Source organism: Patella vulgata, chromosome 6 (genome assembly GCF_932274485.2).
Source record: "Patella vulgata chromosome 6, xgPatVulg1.2, whole genome shotgun sequence".
Classification (NCBI taxonomy): Eukaryota; Metazoa; Mollusca; class Gastropoda; family Patellidae; genus Patella; species Patella vulgata.
Genome location: NC_065884.2, coordinates 68,298,533 through 68,318,125, shown reverse-complemented (window position 1 = coordinate 68,318,125; position 19,593 = coordinate 68,298,533). Strand labels below are relative to the sequence as shown.

The following is a 19,593-nucleotide window of genomic DNA, read 5'->3' as shown; positions in this document are numbered from 1 at the left end:
TTTGACAGTTAGGTACCATTTTTTGAAAACAAATATTATTTTTTTGAAAAATTATATGACTCAAAGAGTGTGTCCTTTAAAGGCGCAAAAAATGTCGGAAGCAGTTTTTTTAATTTCTTTTTCATTTTCTAGCAAATTGGATTAAGAGGTGAAAAAAGGCGTAAAATTGACCTATTTACAACTCATTCAGGCTTTTCAGATTTTAAAATATTTTTACGTAACTTTTATAAACTTGTAGCTATAATCCATACGAAGAGAATGTATGTGAAAATTAGTTTGTAATATAAGCAGTTGCCGAGAAATAGGCAATTTTGCATGAGTCACTTTTCACGTAATTTTGGCTGTAAAAGAATCAATTATTATTCGATTTTCAATTTTCTTTCGCCATTGGATGCCTAATGCCATAGTGGACTATGTCAAACCATTTTACCCCTTGCGCTGCCACCGGAAATGACGTCATTTGCTCAAAACTTAAATTTTAGCCTTCAAAAAACAATATTTTATTCAAATGATTCGTATTTGTTATTTTTTTCAAATTATGATATTTGATTCTATTGATCAAATAGATTGAACCCATACGATCATACAGATACCACAAAATGGTTTCTAACTTGTACGGTTGCAGAGAAATGGGCGATTTTCCTTAAGTCACTTTTCAAGGTTTTTGGTCTATAAAAGTGTCAGTTATTATTCGATTTTCATAAAATTTTCACCATATGATATCTTGTGTCATTTATGATTTCATAGAACTAATTTAACATTTTCATTATCACCGGAAGTAACGTCATTTTGGCAAAAACTGTATTTTTAGCCTTCAAAACAGATATTTTTTTCAAATGAGTCTTATTTGTATTGTTTTTAAAATTATGATATTTGATTCCAATCAGCAAATAGATTGAACCCATACGATCATACAGATACCAGAAAATGGTTTCTAACTTGTACGGTTGCAGAGAAATAGGCGATTTTCTACAAGTCACTTTTCAAGGTTTTTGGTCTATAAAAGTGGCAATTGTTATTCGATTTACATACAATTTTCACCATGTGATGCCCTATGTCATTTCTGATTTCATAAAAGTAATTGAACATTTTCATTATCACCGGAAGTACAGTACACTTACATGTAACAAATGTATAAAATGAATTGATATTGCTGGATTTTGTTGATTCGGCGTCCATTTTATTTGATGTGTGCAATGCTTATGTGGAAACCTGTTTAATGGTTTCATTGGTACGGGAAGTAACATGTTTAGGGTAAAGTGGCACCGGTGAAACCCGTCATTACTGCATCGCAGTTCTAGTTATTCTTATTATTATTATTCTTCTTTTGTTTTGAGTAGATCTCAGCAACTGATTGTCGGATCGTTACGATTTCTTCGGTTTTATCGGAAAAGTGGGTGTGACTTAGAGGATAAAGCTATTTTGAACGTTCTGCGACAATGCGAAATGTCCGAAATCACCGAAGCTATCGTTTTTAGAAATATTGCAGTAATTTGAACAATAATTATTGGATTTTAACTTTCGATGCATTTTGGCATAGCCGGAGACGGGGCACATAGCTACGCTACTTTTGATTTTTGATTTTCGGCAAATCTTCGCAGATATTAGGCGCTAAACTTAGAAAATTTAAATTTTTACAAAAAACTTTTTTATTTATGAATATTTTTTAGTCGTGTTTTACACAAATATAACGAGTCCTCTGACTTGGGCAAAAATGTGAAAATTTTTTGTCTCGGTAATTTTCCTTGGCCCCCATTGGCTAATTCAGTTTTTCAGTCCTAGATTAATTATTTATTGTTCGATTTGTATAAAACAAAGTTCATATGCTCCGTTGTCTCAATTGTCATTTTTTTTGTTACCAATAGTGTTATCTGTCGGCACCGGAAGTGGCGTAAATTGACAAAAAACTACAATTTTGACAGTTAGGTACCATTTTTCGAAAGCAAATATTATTTTTTTCAAATCTGGTATAACTGAAATTGTGCGCCCTTTAAAGGCGCACAAAATGTTGGAACCAGTTTTTTTAATTTCGATTCCGTTTTCGGGCTATTTCGATTAAAAGGTGAAAAAAGGTGTAAAATTAAGCTATTTACAACCCATCCAGCGTTTTCATATTTTAAAATATTACTTCGTAACTTTCATAAACTCGTAGCAATAATCTATACGGAGAGAATGTATGTGAAAATTAATTTGTAATATGCGCAGTTGCCGAGAAATGGGCAATTTTGCATGAGTCACTTTTTACGCTAGTTTGCCTGTAAAAGAGTCAATTATTATTCGATTTTCATAAAAGTGACACCATTTGATGTGTAATGTCAATTTTAACTAGGTCAAACCAATTTAACATTTTCAATATCACCGGAAATGACGTAATTTGGGCAAAAATTGTATTTATAGCCTTCGAAACCAGTAATTTATTTAAATGAGTCATATTTGTTATTTGTTTAAAATTTTGATATTTGATTCAAATCAACTAATACAATGAACCCTTACGATCATATAGATATCACAAAATGGTTTCTAACTTGTTCAGTTGCGGAGAAATAGGCAATTTTCAACAGGTCACTTTTTAAGGTTTTTTGTCAATAAAAGTGTCAATTATTATTCGATTTTCATGAAATTTTCACTGTGTGATACATAATGCCATTTACGATTTCATACAAGTAATTTAAGATTTTCATTATCACCGGAAGTAACGTCATTTTGGCAAAAACTGTATTTTTAGCCTTCAAAACAGATATTTTATTCAAATGAATCAGATTTGTAATGTTTTTAAAATTATGATATTTGATCCCAATCAACAAATTTTGGCAAAAACTGTATTTTTAGCCTTCAAAACAGATATTTTATTCAAATGAATCAGATTTGTAATGTTTTTAAAATTATGATATTTGATTCCAATCAACAAATAGAATGAACTCATTCGATCATACAGATACATAAAATTTTCACCATGTGATGATGCTATTTCTGATTTCATAAACCAATTTAACATTTTAATTATCACCGGAGGTAATGTAATTTTGACAGGATCACTGACATGTAGCAAATGAATTGATTGCTGGATTTGGTTGTTTCTGCGTCCATTTTATTTCATGTGTGCAATGCTTATGTGGAAACCTGTTTAACGGTTTCATTGGTACCGGAAGTGACATAAGTTCAAGGGTAACGTGGCACCGGTGAAACCCGTCATTACTGCTTCGCAGTTCTAGGTATTATTTATTATTATTTTATTTTTTTGGGTAGAGCCTATTTCCCAGTGCCTGTAACAGATACCGATATGGGACCTAATTTTCTATTGGGAAACCATGTGGTGGCTACTTGATAAACTATTTTTGAAACTTCTGCGCAGACCAAAAGTGGCCGAATTTTGTGCGGTGCATAAAAATTAAAAAACGGCCGTAGCTTCGTCTATTCTGTACCTATTTTCATACAAATAACATTTTCAGAAACCCTGAGTCTTTTCTCGGACGATAGCAGTTGAAAATTTCGAAATTTCGAAACTTCGTCGCTGACTTCTAGCCTTCGAATAATGAAAAATTTTGTTTAAAAGACAATTTTTGTTATTTTTCAAAATTTTCAAATTTGACCTACATTTTTGGATACCTGAAGACCATCCGATTCCAGAAATATAATTTTCATTCTGAGTTATCGCCCTTTATTTTTAGATTTTTTTCGAATTTTCTGCCCATTGCCCAACCCATATATTTTTGGGAAAGAATAAATCGATAGTTCTGAATGTCCTGGAACATAAAGCTATATAGTCAGACCGCTGCATAAAGCAATTTCAAAAACGATCCGTAAACCGGAAGTAGTCGAAATAATGATAGATATTTCGAAAAAAAACGCAAAAAATGGGTTTTTTGGGTAAAAAATCGATTTCTCCGTCCAGTATTAATGGATTAAACGAATTAAGCTTTCGTTGAGTGGCCCGAGGAATGGACTGTCGTATGATGCCCAATGTTTACGAATACTATGACCAAGCAGCAAAATATGACAAGCTGAAAATCAAGCATTTTCTGATTTGGGGCGTTTTTGGACGCCTGTATCTCGAAATCTTAACCGCAACTTTTTTTTTAACTTTCTCTATCGAGAGTCCATTCGATAGTCTTGTGAATTATGCCATCCAATAAGACTTTGAAATGTCTGGAATACGATAAAAAAGGGACTGAAAATCGAAAAAAGTCGAAAAATCGTGAAATTTTGCAAAATGCTCTATTACTTTATTATTTAAACAAATGTTTACAAAAAGATTACAGATTCGGATAGCTGACCTAATTACGATTCTAACGATGTATAATATGTATTGAGTTATTGAAATTTAATTTTCGATATTTTGACATTTTTGCATTTTTGGCACCTTTGAACATAGGATTTCTCAGGGTCATTTTATCTGATCAGATAATGTAATATATCATTACAGAGCCCTGCCGCTATTTAATTGCCCAAACTGGTTATTAAAACTATTCCGACAATAATCTCCATACCGGAAGTATTCAAAAAATGAAAAAAAAAGGTTAAAAAATTGTCGCTCTTGCGAAAAGCTGGATTTCCCGGTCAGATATTACCGGACCAAAAGAAGTAAAGTGTCTTTAGATAGCCCCATTAATGAACTATTATATGGCATCTCAATGGTACGATTTCGATGGTTAGAAAATAAATTGTGGTACGCCGAAAATCTAGTATTTTCCGATTTTGGAGCCTTTTTAGACGTCTTTTTCTCGAAAACGACAACTCTGATTTTTTGAAACTTTTTTAACGCAGAGTCCTATCGGTAGTCTGTGGCGTCAATCCAAAAGGAAAAGGTTTGAAATAATATAAGGGGTCCAAAAATGGCCTCGATCTTTGAAAAAAGTTGAAAAATCGTTAAATTATTGAAAATGTTCTTTTATTTATCTTTTTACAAAAAAATACTGAATAGATGTTTCTGACACTTCTGTGACAGAAAGTTAAGTATCTAAACAAATTGTTAAAACTATCTCGACAATGATCCAAAAACTGGAAGTAGTCGAAAAAATATCCGATATTTTTGAGAAAAAAACGTAAAAAGTAAAAGAAGTGGTGATCTTGTGAAAAAGTGATTACTATGCTAGATTTCACCGAATCAAAACAACTAAAGTATCATTGTATATCCTGATCAATGGACGATTTTATGACATCTAAATGGTAAAAATTTGCTGGTTAGGCAATACATTATGGGACGCTGAAAATCTTCTATTTTCCTTTTTGGAGCCTATTCAGACGCTTTTATTTCGCAAACTACTCTTAATTCATTTCATAAACTTCTGTTACTTGGAGTCTTAGGTCGGTCTAGCCTCAATATATACTCATGTCCAAAAGAAAGTATACGCTGTGTATTTCATACTGCATCAACCAAAGTCGTTTTTCCATTCTATGCGGTATTTGGGTACAATTTCAATTTGTTTCACCTTTTATTTTTAAAAATCGCGATTTCTCAACCGGGTGTCACTGAATCAAAACAACTAAAGTATCGTTTGGTAGCTCAATTAATGGGCTAATGTATGATACACTTCCTGGCTGATTCCTGAAAGCCGGGTCAGTGCTGCTTGCAGGTCTAGTTATTATTATTTTTTTCCGCTGCAGCCTATTTCTCCATGATCGGAAACAGATATCGATCTGGAACTAAATTTTCTATTGGGAAACCATATGGTGGCTACTCCTTAAAACAATTTTGAAACTTCTGCGCAGACCGGAAGTGGCCGAATTTCGTGCGGTGCATACAAATTAAAAAACGGCCGTAGCTTCGTCAATTCTGTACCTATTTTCATACAATTGACATTTTCAGAAACCCTGAGTCGTTTCTCTGACGATAGCAGTTGAAAATTTCGAAATTTCGAAACTTCGTCGCTGACTTCTAGCGTTCGAAAAATGAAAAATTTTGTTTAAAACACAATTTTTGTTATTTTTCAAAATTTTCAAATTTGACCTACATTTTTGGATACCTGAAGACCATCCGATACCAGAAATATACGTTTAATTCCGAGTTATCGCCCTTTATTTTTCGATTTTTTTCGAATTTTCTGCCCAACCCTTATATTTTTTGGAAAGGATAAATCGATAGTTCTGAAATTCCTGGAACATAAAGCTATATAGCCAGACCGCTGCATAAAGCAATTTCAAAAACGATCCGGAAACCGGAAGTAGTCGAAATAATGATAGATATTTCGAAAAAAATGCAAAAAATGGGTGTTTTGGGGAAAAACTTGATTTCTCCGTCCAGTATCAATGGATTAAACGAATTAAACTTTCGTTGAGTGGCCCGAGGAATGGACTGTCGAATGATGCCCAATTTATACGGATACTGTTACCAAGCAGCAAAAATTCAACATAATGGTTTGAAACGTCTAACGTAAACCTTTTCAAATGAAACTTCGATTTAAAAATATTTTCAAACCCTCTGGACAAGTAAAATAGGATGTAATGGATAATTTACACAACAGGTAGGACACTTAAACATCTAGTACATAGATAGAGATATTATTTATTTTCTGGAGCTTTCAAGCCAGCAAGAGTGTTATTGTCCCTTTAAGTTCATCAGGAAATATTTAAGATATTCAAGGGTGAGATTCAGGACCCTTAAAACGAATGCCGTTCTTTTTGTTCTTCACCTGTGTTCAAAAGAAATAATCCCACCAATTCTCTAACCAAATAATTAACACAAGACGGAAACAAAATAACGGACTATGGGCGTATTTATGTTTGTAAACGCCTAAACTCATTATTGGGTCCGAGAGCAATAGCTTATTCATACAACTGTCGTAACAGAGCCAAACACCGTTACGATAGACAAGCCTTGCTTCGGCCCCCTTATATGAAATGATATATCCCGTTATGTGACGTAATTAGCTTCCATTTTTGTATTTCTCGATGTCAAAGTTTGTGACGAGTTCAATTTTACAAGAGAGAACTTTTTTATTAGCCTGGATATTTAGTTGTACAATGGTAGGATGACCCGTGCACTTTACAGAAAGTTGGTCTCGACACGGCTAAATGTGCACGCTTCAGTTGCGTGTCTCGAACTGATTTCTGACTACCCCGCACTCGCTTTGAGTCGATAAATAGCCATGGCACGTGCAATTCTCTACAAATATATCAACTATTACAGCCGTAAAAAATCTATTGTTGACGATTTTGAATAGCAGTAAAATTTAGCTTCTTGGTTATTACAGCATCTTTAGTAATTACGTTTGTTTTATTTTTTAAATTGCTTTATCATTAACTGTACCGTTAAGAGCGGCATCTTTTGGTTTAGTACAAATACTATCTCTGAATCACTTTCTTTAGCAGGAACATGATACTAGCAGTAGTTTCATTTTACTTTTACAAGTTTCTTAAAACAATTGTTGAGTTGTCTAAAGTGCTTATTTCTAAATTCAATTTCTTGTTCTAGCTTTCTGTTATGTTTCGTAAAAAAGTAGTCTTGATTATCCCGACCTGTCAATCAGACGTAGAATGGTCGATAGACTGGTTAAGTGAGACTAATTTCAAAACAAGGGCACGTAACCTATCTTTTACTCAAAAGTGTCTGGATGTTATGGACGCAACTTGGAACCAGTTTTCAGTCTATTATTTATAGATGATTAATGGTCATAGCTTATTAAGTACAACATGATCGTTTATTTAGTGACTATAATTGTGTGAAACTGATTCGAGGCTTGTCATATATATATTGTGGCGTAATTGTCGAGATATTTGGAGATATTTATTTATGGTGGGTCACCCTAACAATGGATTTTATTTAACCGGAGGTAATTTCAAACACACAGGTAAATTTATAATAAACAAAGTAGAGTAGTTTGTTCATAATCGATGAAATCCGTTTAAAATTTATGACGGTTAAGACAGTAGCATACTTATTCAACAAGGACGTTACTCAAATATCTATTTTAGTCTTAGTATTCATTTTATTCGTGCAAACCAGTGAGGTGTTACGATAGAAATAAATGTTTATACAACCGTCTTCACGCAAGGTACCCACTTTCACGATTCACGCTAAGTTCTGTCCCTAAAACATTTATCGAGCCCAGTACGCCTATGATAACGTCGATGTGTTATGTAAATATAAATGACATTACCAACTAAAACATTGTTCAATAAAATTGAATAAATTATACTCTTGTATGTGTTAACTGACTTTGGAGATTTTTAAAGGCTCAATACCACTCTAGTTGTAACTGAATAATATGTCCTAATCTTTATTCTGGTCAACAAATTGTACTATTTTACAATATTCCAATTAATTGGTGATACAAATTTTATCTTAACACGCCTAATTCAAAAAATTGGAAAAATTCAACTAAATGATCTAAAAAGCCTAACGTAAACCTTTTCAAATGTGACTTGGATTTAAAAATATTTTCGAACCCTCTGGACAAGTAAAATAGGATTTAATAGATAATTTACACAACAGGTAGGGCACTTAAACATCTAGTACTTAGAATAAGGCTATTATTTATTCTCTAGAGCTGTCAAGCCAGCAAGAGTGTTATTGTCCTTTTAAAGCCTCGTTTTTACTTTTCAAGTGTGAGCTGATGAAAGTATGTTTAATGGTTATGGCGATTCAGTGCACGTAAAATATCCCCTTGTAGATATAGGTGGATGAAGAGCACAGTAAAATTCCCCCACTCGCATAGCACGTGAAACCAAACAAACAAAATGAGTGTAAAGCTGCATTTCCGTACCGTAGACATAGCACACGGCAGGTTGTGTATCCTTTTATGCGGTTATTCAAGACGAAGGCCCCTCTTTTCAACATGGCACTGGCATTGTCAAGGTTCGTAAAAGAAGAAAAAAACTATTTTTAGCTTTTTCCCGTGCGGGTTACCCAAACTGTGTTTCCTTATGTGCGTTTACGGACACGGTTCCGCATGCGTTTCCGTACCGAACGCTACCTGGTCCGTTTCGAAAAACCGTACCGGACGCCGCATACAGAACCGTATCCACACCCGCACATAAGGAAACACTCTTACTAAAATTCTATGAAAGTGTTTTTTTCCGTATCCGCAACCGGACCGGATCCGTACTAAAGGAAATGCAGCTTTAGTTAGTCCCCAATGAGTCCGGGCGGAGTAGAACAGTAGGACGTTAAACCCTTTTCATTATAAAGTGCCGACAAAACAATTAACTTGTTTCCATTATTCAGTCGGCAATCAGTTGAAGGGATATTATTCAAGAGCTGAATCTGCCTATTGTAGATCTTTATGCCTTAAATGTTATATATAAATAATATAAGTAAAATTCAAGTATAAGAGAAAAAAACCTCTCATCGTTATCAAACGAATCGTCAGGCCATTTTAATGCGTTACGCATTGTTACGCAATGACAATCGAGTCTACACTGTTTTTCTAATGCCAGTAACTTGGCTCAGAATGGAGTGATTTGACTGAAATTTTAAACAAATTCCCATTACATTATCCATGTTTTTAACTACACTGAAAAAAAACTTGTGTTGAAACAACACAAACTTGTGTTAAATTCAACGAAAGTTAGGTGTCTCTATTTAACAACACAAACTTGTGTTAAAACAACACAAAACTTGTGTTAAATGTTGAAACAACACAAAACTTGTGTTAAAATGTATCAAACAACACAAAACTTGTGTTGAAACTTGTGTGAAATCTACAGAATACTTGTGTTGGAACTTGTGTTGAAATTTCTGAAACTTGTGTTGAAATTTCTGAAACTTGTGTTAAAATTTCTGAAACTTGTGTTGAAATTTCTGAAACTTGTGTGGTTTCATACAAACTTGTGTATAACCATCATCAAAAACTTGTGTTGTATTTTTCCCCAATTTATATCCAGCATAGCAACCTTTCTATGCAGGACCCCTCTCTTTGCTCTGTTAGACCTGTAAAGTTTGATAAAAGAAGGAAACAAAAAAAAATTTTGTAAGATTATTATTTATTCATAAAATCATAGGAAAAAGTAAATTAATACATCAAAACTAAATAGATATTTGAAATGTTAACCGAAAAACAGAGACTTCAATTCTAATACAAATTATATTGTGTTATATATAATGACCCCTCCCCCCCCCCACACTTTACCCATCACAAAATATAAAATAGCTATTTAAATTGTTTTTTGCCCCACACACTTTACCCATCACAAAATATAAAATAGCTATTTAAATTGTTCTTTACCCCAAAACAAGAACTGAGAATATAAAGATATATATCTAAATTTAATAACATCCGAACTAAGCACTAATAAGATTAATTATGCACTAAATTGAAACAATTTCAAAAACTGAAAAATGCTACAAAATCACACTACAAGTGATTTGTGAGGCATCTAGAAATAACTAGCATACACAGAAAACTAACAAAAGAAAATTGCTCTATTTTGCAGGAGTAATAAAATGATGTAGAGCCTTTTCCTCATTAAAAAAACCCAAACAAAATGAATATTTTATAAATAAAAGAAGCAAAGCATCAAGATTACAGGATTGAAATAAAAAAATATCATATGTACAAAAGATTTATATACAATCACAAGTCATAAGCCACAGTGGTTCAGTGAGCATAAGGCGTTGGCCGAGAAATTTCAACTGGATTTTCCGGCATAGTTCCCACTTTTCAGTGTTGGATATGGCAAGGGATAATTGGGTACAAGCCCAGAATCAAAAGAGAGAGAGACAGAGAGAAATGGGGTTTAACGTCTACTCGACACAAACTAGGTCATTTTGGGACTAACATATGGTTTAATTTTATTTCAATAATTCGCTAGCGCGTAGGGGTCTTTAGCAGTGGGAGGAAACCGGAGGTCCCGGAGAAAACCCACAAGATTGGACAGGCGACCCTACTCCTTGTCTACAACCGGGGATTCGAAACCATGCCAGTTGACTCAATGACAGGAGGCCGTATGATACAGCATGCACGTGCTAACCATTCGGCCATCCACCCCACCCCCCAGAATCGAAACCAACCCAACTGCGTACACTTTGAAGAACCCTTGAAAATTGAATTATTTGAATCAATGACAGACCTTCTGATCAAATGTGTGCGTGTTAACCATTCGGCCCCCCTGGGTACCCTTTAAAGAACCCTTGACAGTTGAAATATTTGATATAAGGGTAGGGTAGAATCACTCTAAGAACACAGAAAAGCAGGATATTAAAACGTATTTCATTTCATAAGCAAGGGAAAGTCACCTTAATGTAGGTCAAGGTTTTTTGTAATTCTGGGTGTATTTGATCTACATTTGGTTTCTAGTCATGCCTATTAAATACTTTATGATTTCCGACCAAATTCTAAGTGATTTATATGTCAGTTTACTTGCTATATTATACATACATATTTGAAGAGAATTAAAATCTAATTGTGTTTTGGAAGAAAATTTAACATTAATAACAAAAAATAAATATTTAAAAATTGGGTCAAATGCATTCTTTCCCAGAAGTATAAAATAAATTGATGCTTGGGTTCTCTCGTTGTTATCATACATCAAATACTCTTTCAAGGGTGTTCCAGCCTAAAAAATAAAAAGTAGGCAATAAGAATACAATGTTTAAATAAACAATTTATTTTGCCACATCGAGACTGAGTCTCTATTTGGTTTCAACTTTGCATAACGCTTATTGTGTCTTGTCCACTTAAAGACCCAGGCAGATTATTATGCTCAAATCAAATGGGTTAAAAGTCAGAAAAATGAAATGAAATGGGGTTTAACGTCCTACTGTTCTGCTCCTATACTGGGCTAATAATGACGGGCATATGCCACACAGTGCACTATGAGGGAATTTTTGCCCGGGCAGCGGCACTATCATCTATTCTTATATCGAATTCCAACTGCCAGGGGATCTTTTACGTGCATTCCAATATTCGTCTCATCGGAAGGACTAGACAGCTGTCTTTGTCAGGCCAAGTCAGAAAAAAGTCTTGAGATTTGGGACTGAAGTCTCATAATAGGTCAACTATTCACCCGGTTCATGCATGTATTGTCTGCAAATCCAGATTCCCTACTACATCATTGGCAGCACCTATTTACTTGGCAATGTCTAATTATTTTTGGACCCATTCTTATTTTATTTCCATTGACAACAAATTGGATATTACCCTTTAAAATCTATTGAAATCTATTTGAAAAGTAAAATATTGTCCATCATTATTTTAGTGCTATTTACTGTAAAAATACACATAGGCCCTATCATAACTTGAAGGAAATCAATGGATGTGATTGGCAAAAATCAAGCATGCCAAGTACTTGAAATAGCTGAGTCCTAGGCATTGCCCCAAGAAGAATAACTAGATTACCAAGCAAGTGTATAAAACTACTTCCTGATTAAAAATACAAATATGTATGTTACTTACATTTTTCCTGATTATCAAGCTCTGTGAGAAAAGTTTCCACAATATGAATAGCCATTTCCAACTGTTTTTATCTTTCTGATGTAGTTAACTGGAAAAAAACATACTATGTATTAGATGACTTAAGTTGACTCAACAGTTAAAAGATGAAAGTTTTAATTTACAGTCTATATTTTACACAAATTTCTGGAGAGAATTAAAATATAATTGTGTTTGAGAGGGATATTTAACATTAAAAACAAAAATAAAATGCAACTGATAACTTATTAGCTTTTACAATCACTATATTCGTTTTCAAAATTATAAGGAGATCAATGGCTAAGAGGGTACGACGCTGGCTCACTAGCCTGGAGGTCGGGTGTTCGATCCCTGAATTGGCTGAGAAAGTTCATCCAGATTTTCCGACGTGTCTTCCCCTTGTCAGTGATACAGGACGGAGGACCTGACAAGGACAGCTGTCTAGTCGTTTGGATGGGATAAAAAAAACGAGGTCCTGTGTACACATTGGCGTGCATGTAAAAGATCCCTTGGCAGTTGGAATTCGATATAAGAGTAGGCTGTAGCGCCACTGCCCGGGCAAAATTTCCCTCATAGCACACTGTATGGTGTATGCCCGTCTTCATTAGCCCAGTTTATGAGCAAAACAGTAGGATGTTAAACCCCATTTCATTTCATTTTCAAAATTATAAAATAATTTGATGGCTTAATATTCAAGTATTATGACCAGGTAGAATTAGAGCATAGTTAATTTGAGGCCAGAGCCATTATAGATTAGCCAGAATCCTAATTAAAATAAACTCTGTAATTATATTAGAGAGACATTGTTTCATAAATTATTATCTATTGTAAAGTTATTCCAGTAAGGTATTAAGGATTATATTGTAACTAAAAACAAAGCTAAGGTATAAAAGTCCTAAAAATTGTATATATTAGAAAAAGGCGAGTTAACCACAGGCAGGCATCAGGACATACTGAAGGGCAGGTCTCTGATATAGTGACAAGTTATTTCTTAGATGCTGTTCCTTATTAAGTTACCTATCCTGTGGGTCAGTATTATATGTATATATTATCTTTGTTAGATATTGTTACAGAATATAAGATTATACTAAGAGAAGTGAGTTATTGAATTATTGTATGTTCAATCGTACACCTCCAACTAGATTGAACATACAACCCATCGTCGAAGGTTGGACTATAAGTAGGTCCATAAACCCTGGATGATAGTATGTGGTTGAGTTGGCAATAAATATACTTTCTACAGTTCACAATTTTTAAATAAATAACTTATTTTTCCACACGTTGAGTCTCTATTTTGTTTCAACTTTGCATAATACTTATTGTGTCTTTTCAAGTTACAGACCCAGGTAGATTATTATGCCTCAATGGGTCAGAAGTCAGAACAAAAGTCTTGAAAAAAAGACAAAATGAAAAAATAATCATTTAATTTACCAATTATCTCCACTAAGGCAGTGGTGAATACAGTATTGCAAACAGTATTACAATATGATATTAATTATATTTTACAAATTCATGCATTTGAACGCTTTATAATAATGATTATGAAAGGGTGTAACATTGCATCCATCTTATAGTTTTGAAGTCATATAGGTCTTTAGCAGTGGGAGGAAACCGTAGGACCTGGAGAAAACCCACGAGGTTGAACAGGCAACCCTACTCCTTGTCACGTACAACCGAGGATGACAGGCCGTATGATACAGCACGCACATGCTAACCATTCGGCCATCCAACCTCCCCCCCCCCCCACCAAGTGTATAGAACCAGTTCCTGATTCAAAAAGCAAATATGCATGGTACTTACATTGCCTTTGTCTGATAAGCAACCTCTGTAAGAAAACACTTCCACAATATCAATAGCCCTTTCCAGCTGTCTTGATCTTCCGAGGTGGCTAACTGAAAAAAAATATGCAATGTATTACATTAGTTGGCTTAAATTGACTAGACAGTTTTGATTAAGTCAAAAAATGTTAATTTAACTACATTTGTTTTGTTTCATGTGTTGGTTTGCTTTGCCACAGATGAGACAGTCATATCTAACTAAGATTCTGTCTGTGCTCATACATGTACGTGTACAGTTTTACTATACTAAACTGAATTTTAGATTTCAAAATAGCATAACAGCAATCTTTTCTATAAGAATTGAATAGTTACCCACCAAGAAAAAGCTGCTCTATCATCATTTTTTCCAGCCATTTCTTCTTCCATTTTTTTACTTTTATAATTTCTTTTGTTACATGATCTTTTCCTGGGTGATTTGCATATACATCCAATATTGAAACTGAAAAAATAAATACATGATATGTAATTTACCATTTAAGCTACCATACCATATATACAAACTGTGTGATTTGAAATTGAAACTAATGTATCTATATGTATCAAAAATTTTAATCCCAAGGAACTACCTAAGCCGTAAAAAATCTATTTTTATAATCCTTGTTTGTCACATGGTTTCAATGTCGCAGTAATTAGAAAACGACCATGGTGACTGAGTGAGTTAGGTGCTGGAATACTAGCATGGAGGCCACAGGTTACCTCTTGGGGTTGACCGAGAAAGCTCATCTTGATTTTTCAGAGTGGTTTCCCCTGAGATCCAATGTACACGTTGGCGTACACATAAAAGTTCTCTTGGCAGTTTGAATTCGCTATGAGAGTAGGCCATAGTGTCGCTGCCCGGACAAACATTTTCTCTTAGCACACTGCATTAGACCAGTCGGAGCTGAACAGTAGGACGTTGTCTTTAAACCCCATTTCATTTCAGGTAATCTAGTATTTTTCTAGTAAGATTGAAGTCTCTCTACTTTCTTTATATGTAAATATCATATTTGAAATAAGCCATACTTTTATTCAATATGGGGTGGGGCTGGGGGGAATGGTCTAGTAGTTAATGCATTCACATGAAATCACAGGGTCTGTCATTGTGTTAAGTGGCATGGTTTCGATTTCAAGGAGTAGAGTCGCCTGTCCAATCTCTTGAGTTTTTCTCTGGGCCATTCGGTTTCCTCCGTTTGCTAAATACCCATACCAGCAAACGAATTTTTCATATCAAATTTAACCTTACCTGTCCATACCAGCAAACGAATTTTTCATATCAAATTTAACCTTACCTGTCCTTTATTGCACTTTCGTACCTCTACCAGTTCCCGTGGTCATAGGCACTTAAAATTTTCAGAGGATGTTAAGGGGGGCTAGCAATGACCACACACCAAATTTCAGCCAAATCGATAAATAACTTTTTATTTTACCGACCTTTTAATTTCTAACGAGAGAGAACTTCGATCCGTTTGACGCCATTTGCTTTGTTTACTAATTAGACTTGAATAACAAGACACTAAGACGGAAACCGACTCGAATAACAAGACACTTAGACGGAAACCGACACACTGCACTAGCTGCCTAACACTGCAGTTCATAAAAATTAATATAATTTTCGTATACTTTAATTTTTGCGCGAAGCCACCATTTTCTATAAAATACTATTTGGTGTTGATCAGTGGATTGGCCTTTAGGTGTAAATATTGCCGTGACCTTGATTTTGACCTTGAGGCCAAACGTCCCATCCATCTCGGGCCCTTTGCGTTTATGCTTGCCGTGGCCTTATTTCTAACTGTATTATCAAAGTTAATGTTCGAGGTGAAAGCAGAGACGACGTCCTTCAGAAAAGATAATTGGGTCAAAGTCGTAGGTCAAGGTCATCTTACAGAAAACTAAACTCGGACTTTTCAAAGTCAGTTTTGGGACATTTGACCTTGACTTAAGGCCTTGACCTCGTAACCATTTTCGAAGGCTATCACCTTGGCTTGAACCATCGACGTTTACTTTGGTCCTGTCGCACACTGTTCGGTCAGAAAAGGGTCAAACGCAAAGGGCCCGTGTCCGAAAGGAAGTCAATGGGCGTGGTCAATGTGAAAGGTTGTGGTGACCTCCACTAGTCACCTTTAATCATCCGTGACCTTGACTTTGACCTTGAGTCCAAACTTCCCATCCATCTCGGGCCCTTTTCGTTTATGCTTGCCGTGACCCTATTTCTTACTGTATTATCAAAGTTAATGCTTGAGGTGAAAGCAGAGACAACGTCCTTCAGAAAAGTTAAAAAGGTCAAAGTCGTAGGTCAAGGTCATGTTACAGAAAACTAAACTCAAACTTTTCAAAGTCAGTTTTGGGACATTTGACCTTGACTTACAACCTTGACCCCGTAACCATTTTCGAAGGCTATCAACTTGGCTTGAATCATGGGCGTTTACCTTGGTCCTGTCGCACACTGCTCGGTCAGAAAACGGTCAAACGCAGAGGGGCCCATGCCCGAAAGGAAGTCAATGGGCGTGGTCAATGTGAAAGTTCGTGGTGACCTCCACTAGTCACCTTTAACCATCCGTGTCCTCGACTTCGACCTTGAGTCCAAACTTCCCATCCATCTCGGGCCCTTTTCGTTTATGCTTGCCGTGACCCTATTTCTTACTGTATTATCAAAGTTAATGCTTGAGGTGAAAGCAGAGACAACGTCCTTCAGAAAAGATAAATGGGTCAAAGTCGTAGGTCAAGGTCATGTTACAGAAAACTGAACTCAAACTTTTCAAAGTCAGTTTTGGGACATTTGACCTTGACTTACGACCTTGATCTCATAACCATTTTCAAAGCCCATAATCTTGGCTTGAACCATCGACGTTTACCCTGGCCCTGTCGCACACTGCTCGGTCAGAAAACGGTCAAACGCAGAGGGGCCCGTGTCCGAAAGGAAGTCAAAGGGCGTGGTCAATGTGAAAGTTCCTGGTGACCTCCACTAGTCACCTTTAACCATCCGTGACCTTGACTTCGACCTTGAGTCCAAACTTCCCATCAATCTCGGGGCCTTTTCGTTTATGCTTGCCGTGACCCTATTTCTTACTGTATTATCAAAGTTAATGCTTGAGGTGAAAGCAAAGACAACGTCCCTCAGAAAAGATAATTGGGTCAAAGTCGTAGGTCAAGGTCATGTTATAGAAAACTGAACTCAAACTTTTCAAGGTCAGTTTTGGGACATTTGACCTTGACTTACGAGCTTGACCCGTAACCATTTTCAAAGCCCATCATCTTGGCTTGAACCATCGACGTTTACCCTGGCCCTGTCCCAAAAATGACTTTGAAAAGTTTGAGTTTAGTTTTCTGTAACATGACCTTGACCTACGACTTTGACCCAATTATCTTTTCTGAATGACGCCGTCTCTGCTTTCACCTCGAACATTAACTTTGATAATACAGTAAGAAATAAGGTCACGGCACGCATAAACGCAAAGGGCCCGAGATGGATGGGAAGTTCGGACACTAGGTCAGGGTCAAGGTCACGGATGGTTAACGGTGACTAGTGGAGGTCACCACGACCTTTCACATTGACCACGCCCATTGACTTCCTTTCGGACACGGGCCCCTCTCCGTTTGACCCTTTTCTGACCGAGCAGTGTGTGACAGAACCAAGGTAAACGTCCATGATTCAAGCCAAGGTGATAGCCTTCGAAAACGGTTACGGGGTCAAGGTCGTAAGTCAAGGTCAAATGTCCAAAAAATGACTTTGAAAAGTTTGAGTTTAGTTTTCTGTAACATGACCTTGACCTACGACTTTGACCCAATTATCTTTTCTGAAGGACGTCGTCTCTGCTTTCACCTCGAACATTAACTTTGAAAATACAGTAAGAAATAAGGCCACGGCAATCATAAACGCAAAGGCCCTGATATGGATGGGAAGTTAAGACTCAAGGTCAAAATCAAGGTCACGGCAATATTCACACCTAAAGGCCAATCCACTGATCAACACCAAATAGTATTTTATAGAACATGGTGGCTTCGCGCAAAAATTAAAGTATACGAAAATTATATTAATTTTTATGAACTGCAGAGATAGGCAGCTAGTGCAGTGTGTCGGTTTCCGTCTTAGTGTCTTGTTATTCGAGTCTAAATAGTAAACAAAGCAAATGGCGTCAAACAGATGAAGTTCTCTCTCGTTAGAAATTAAAAGGTCGGTAAAATAAAAATGTTATTGATCGATTCGGCCGAAATTTGGTGTGTGGTCATTGCTAGTCCCCCTTAACATCCTCTAATAATTTCAAGTTCCTACGACCACGGGAACTGGTAGAGGTACGAAAGTGCAATAGCGCCCCTTTTTCCCGAAACGACCTAGCTTCTGTAGGCTAAGTAGAATGGAACAGTGTGCAGGGAAAGGGTGGAAACGGAAGAAAGCTAATTGTCGTCGTAGTTGATTACCGGTATGCATATAGGCATAGCTTGGACTACTTGATTCTTCAAATACAAGTACACGTAAGGCCTTGTTTATGTCATTTTTCTCTCTCTGTTGCATGTAAGTGTCATATAAATACTTTACTTGGGATTGTATGTTCACATACACTAATCATTGTAGGACATTGGTAAAAAAAAAAATAGAAAATATAAAAATTAAATGAAATTGTTACCAGTTTTTCTTCAAATTCCAATTCAATGCCAAAATGGAGTCCTTGAACTGTAAATTCTCAATACGGTAATTGCTGTAACTGTAAGGTGGAATGAGTCATATCATCACTGACTGGAAAAAATAATGAAACTATAGAGAAACTTCCACAGACTGATTCTAGTTCCATTATTTATTATTTATTAACTGTGACTGAATCAGGAAAATAGGGGCCTAATAATATTCCACAGAGTGACAGAGTCAGAGGTTGAACGGAGGGTTTGGGGAAAATATCTGCTTATTTGATTTAAGGTTGTTTTTTTAAACATAAATTAGATTACAATTCAACTAACACAAAAGTGTAAAAAGATTTTTTCTAGTCTGTGCCCGCGTTTATGTCTACTCTTGGCAAAATCTTTATAATATAAAAAATCATGAAACAAGAATCAAAATGGCCGCCAATCCAATCCAACCTCCCAAGATATAATTTCAAAACAGATTCTTACCTGCTGGTTCAAGTCGAGCCGTTTCTGGTTTAATCATAATGTGATTCTGTAATGTACGTATTTGAACAACATCGTAGCGCCGAACAACTAATGTTAATTAAGCACGATTTCAGAAAAATTGAACAGATTTGATAATAACATGCCGAAATTTTTTCCCTGTCCCCGCCCGCCATTTTAAACATGAACTTCCGGGTTAAATTGTTGGAGTTTTTTTAAGGAAACGAAATACTAGTATTATACACAAAAACAATATCGATGCTAAATTACATACATAGAGGATATTTGTCGTTTTAGAGTGAATAACATATTTTATTTCATCGAGAAGC

The 19,593-nt window shown here is 35.6% G+C and overlaps 1 long non-coding RNA gene across 2 annotated transcripts; it reads right to left on the bottom strand.

Moving 5' to 3' along the window:
• Positions 1–10,416: 10,416 nt before the first annotated feature.
• LOC126831081 (uncharacterized) lies at positions 10,417–19,498 on the bottom strand. Of its 2 annotated transcripts, XR_008788543.1 has the most exons (6): positions 19,268–19,498; positions 18,787–18,896; positions 14,502–14,624; positions 14,148–14,239; positions 12,333–12,420; positions 10,417–11,493 (listed from the first exon to the last, which is right to left on the bottom strand). It is a non-coding gene; the product is annotated as an uncharacterized LOC126831081 (long non-coding RNA). The 2 variants fall into 2 exon arrangements; XR_008788542.1 differs by having other exon boundaries at positions 18,787–19,495.
• Between the last annotated feature and the right edge of the window lie 95 nt (positions 19,499–19,593).